This window comes from Coffea arabica, chromosome 4c, assembly GCF_036785885.1.
Source record: "Coffea arabica cultivar ET-39 chromosome 4c, Coffea Arabica ET-39 HiFi, whole genome shotgun sequence".
Taxonomy (NCBI): domain Eukaryota; kingdom Viridiplantae; phylum Streptophyta; class Magnoliopsida; order Gentianales; family Rubiaceae; genus Coffea; species Coffea arabica.
This window is the reverse complement of record NC_092316.1, coordinates 41,753,650-41,757,955: the sequence shown is the minus strand read 5'-3', so window position 1 is coordinate 41,757,955 and position 4,306 is coordinate 41,753,650. Positions and strand designations below refer to the sequence as shown.

The window sequence follows — 4,306 nt, the reverse complement described above, 5'->3', positions numbered from 1 at the left end:
ACGTTCTGTGAATCTGTTTTTTGATTCTGGTGTAGTATCTTGTATTTTTGACCTTGTTACACTCGAAACTGGGTTGAGTGACCTTCTGAAATATTGTAGCCCTATCTCTTAGCTTCAAAACTGTGTATCTTGCACCTTCATCCGACATTCGTAGTGCCTTTGGTGCCATTACCGCAAAAGGATGTCAAAAGCTATTTTTCTGGTTTTGAGCTTAACTTTCATTTCCGAACTTTTCCTTAGCTTGACTTGTACTAGAACTACTTGGAGCTTGCTGAATGGCTATTGGATGAACTTGTTGTTGTGTGTGTACCTTTGGGACTGGCTGAAGAAATAATGAAGCCTTGACGGCTGGAAAAGTAAGCAAATTTAGGGGAAGTGCTGTCCGAAGTTTTAAAGGGTTTGATTGCTTTGAGTTTGTGATCTAAGACTTGGATTTGAGCAAGGCAATGTTATATGAGGGATGATTTCTGAGCCATGGAGGTGAGTGACCCTAAACTGTTTCCAAAGTTACTTTTGAACTATTTTCTTGCATTATTTACTCGATTGCATTAGTTCCTTGTTGGTTGTATTTTCTTGACTTCATGACTTGTATTATTGTTTGATAACGTGTTAAGTGTTTTCAATGATTTCCAAAATGAATTTTCTAGGCGAGCGTGTACTTTATCGCGCTCGACCTAAATGAAACGTGAAATTTTCAATGATTTAATGATTGAAACATTAGTTGCGCATGAATGTAAGCCTTTTGGCTGAACTGGCCATTGCCCCTTATTACCGGTCGTCTCGAGCCAGAAACAGTCTCGGTCGGGCGATTAGGGACTTGGGTGAACGTTTGGTATACTCGAGTATTGCCTTTGTAGGTTGGTGGAGGTTGGTGGAGTCTGGTGAATGAAATGAATGACCAAATGAGCGAGGGAATGTCAGGAGAACGAACGTATCTTTTTCATGAATGTTACTATCGCTTTCCATTGTAAATGTTTCTTGAGTTATTGATACTCCATATTTACTATTTTGCAAATGTTGCAGTTGTTTCTGGACTTATCATTTAATATATGACATCATTGAAATGAACTATTGTGAAACCGATTTGATTACTGATTTTTTTGGTTACTCGCTGAGCTTCTAACTCACCCCAAAAATGTTTTATTCCCCTCCACAGGGCTCGTGGCGAAGGAAGGCTTGTTGTGCTTATTCACATGAATAGATGGCCTATATTTTGTACAATTTGGGTTTGGAATCATTTTATGTATAGTTGGAATTGTTTTCGCTTCGCTTATGACATGTAATTATTGGAGACTTGGATGTGTAATTGTGGGAACATTTGATGTAATATTTGAGATTTATATTGTAATATATTTGCGGATTGTAGTGATCGACTGAGTCCCGACGAGAGTTGGACAGGCGACCCGCCAAACCCTCTGGTTCACCTTAGGGGGAGGTGGGGCCGTCACAGTCGATCCATGTGTTGGCTCTGCTCCGTACGAGGACCGACTGCTCGGAGATTCTGCTGATGGTTGAAGGTTCGCTGCTGATCTCGGCAAGGGCCAACGGCTACTGCTTAATTTGATCCTACCTGTTACAAAGAAATTATATCACGTAAATCACTTTTAACAAATCAATAAACACAATCAAACTACTAAAAACAATAATTCTTGGGTTGCCTCCCACGCAGCGCTTTTCTTTAATGTCTTTAGCTAGACAAAATAACGCTTCAATCAGAGTATTCAGACACTGCAAGGGTCACCTCCTCAACATTATTAACTTCAAATCCTTCATTAAAAAAGTTTGAGACGATGACCATTAACCTTAAAAATCTTGTCAGTGTGAAGACTTTGAATTTCTACTGTACCATGAGGAAACACATTAGTCACAATAAAAGATCCAATCCAATGAGAACGCAATTTATCAGGAAAAAGTTTAAATCTAGAGTGAAAAAGAAGTACTTTTTGACCAATACAAAAAATTTTCTTTGAAATTGCTTTATCATGAAATGCTTTTGTCTTTTCCTTACAAATGCGAGAACTCTCATATGCATCATTTCAGATTTCCTCCAACTCTTGCAATTGCAACTTCCTGTGTTCTGCAGCTTCATCCATCTGCATATTGTAATTTTTAACTGCCCAATATGCCCTATGTTCCAATTCCACAGGTAGATGACAAGGTTTGCCAAAAATTAATCGGTAAGGAGACATACCTATGGGGGTCTTAAAAGCTGTACGGTAAGCCCAAAGTGCATCATCTAAGCGCAAACTCCAATCCTTTCTATTAGGATTCACCGTCTTTTCAAGTATCGACTTGATTTCTTTATTGGAGATTTTTGCTTGACCACTAGTCTGCGGATGATAGGACGTAGAAACCCGGTGAGTGACGCCATATTTCTTTAGTAATGCTTCCATTACTCGATTGCAGAAGTGTGTCCCTCGGTCACTGATAATTGCTCTTGGCGTGCCATACCTGACAAAAATATGAGATTTAATAAAATCAACTACAACCTTAGCATTGTAAGTCCTAGTTGCCTTAGCCTCTATCCATTTTGAGACATAATCAACTGCAAGTAATATATACATATTACCAAAAGATGAAGGAAATGGACCCATAAAATCTATACCCCATATATCGAAAATTTCACAAACCAGTATAGGAGTAAGAAGCATTTGATCTCTATGGCTTAAATTACCTGTCTTTTGACAATTTGCACATAATTTACAAAATAAGTATGCATCACTAAATAAAGTTGGCCAAAATAAACCACACTCTAAAACCTTTCTTGCAGTTCGCTTAGGGCCAAAATGTCCACCACACGCATATGAGTGAGAAAAAGATAAAATTGATGGAACCTCTTCTTCAGACACACACCTGCGAATAATTTGGTCAGAACAATATTTCCACAAGTATGGTTCATCCCACACATAATATTTAACATCACTTTTAATTTTTTCCTTTTGAGCTCTAGACAAATCATTAGGTAGCGTTCTAGTAACAAGATAATTCACTAAATCAGCATAGCAGGGAGTTGTCTTTTGAACTACAAAAAGATACTCATCTGGAAAATTATCCTTCAAGGGAGTAGGTCCTTCACTATTGATCAAACGACTGAGTTGATCAGCAACCATATTTTCAGCACCCCTTTTGTCTTTAATTTCCATATCAAATTCTTGGAGTAGGAGAATCCACCTTATAAGTCGTGGTTTGTCCTCTTTTTTGTTGTGCAAATATTTCAAAGCTGCATGATCAGAATCAATAATGACTTTAGTGCCAAGTAAATAAGAACGGAATTTTTCTAAAGCAAAAACAATAGCTAAAAGCTCCTTTTTCGTAGTCGAATAATTGCACTGGGCACCATCCAAGGTCCTCGAGGCATAATAAATGACATAAGAAGCTCTGCCCTCTTTCTGGCCGAGCACTGCACCAACAGCAAAATTGCTGGCATCACACATTATCTCGAAAGGAAGACTCCAGTCTGGTGGTCGAACCACTGGTGTTGAAGTCAATGATCCCTTGAGCGTGTCAATTGCACTCTTGCAATTATCATCAAAATGAAATACCACATCCTTTTGAAGTAATTTGCATAGAGGATGGGATATCTTTGAAAAATCTTTGATGAAACGCCTATAAAAACCTGCATGGCCAAGAAAAGAGCGAACTTCCCGCACACTTGCGGGGTAAGATAAACATTTGATAATTTCTACCTTAGCCTTATCTACCTCAATTCCTTTAGCAGATACCACATGGCCTAAAATTATGCCTTGGTCTACCATAAAATGGCATTTCTCATAATTTAAGACAAGATTAGTCTCAATGCACCTTTTAAGAATTTTTGTGAGGTTAGTTAAACATTCATCAAAAGAATTACCATAGACAGTAAAATCATCCACAAACACTTCTATGATATTCTCCACATAATCAGAAAATATACTAACCATACACCTTTGGAATGTAGCAGGCGCATTACAAAGGCCAAAAGGCATTCGTCTATAGGCAAATGTACCAAAAGGGCAAGTAAATGTGATTTTCTCTTGATCTTCAGGCGCCACTGGAATTTGTAGAAAACCTGAAAAACCATCAAGACAGCAATAATGAGATTTTCCTACCAACCTTTCCAACATCTGATCAATAAAAGGCAATGGAAAATGATCTTTACGAGTTAATGCATTTGATTTTCTAAAATCGGTACAAACTCTCCACTCATTTTGAACTCGAGTGGGCACTAACTCACCTTTAGGATTTTCAATAACAGTAATTCCTGTCTTTTTAGGAACTACTTGAACAGGACTTACCCACTTACTATCCGAAATGGGATAGATTATAC

General features: G+C 38.0%; 1 pseudogene; it reads right to left on the bottom strand.

Annotated features, from left to right (window-relative positions):
- Nucleotides 1-1,772: 1,772 nt before the first annotated feature.
- On the bottom strand, nucleotides 1,773-3,755 carry LOC140004804 (uncharacterized; annotated as a pseudogene).
- Between the last annotated feature and the right edge of the window lie 551 nt (nucleotides 3,756-4,306).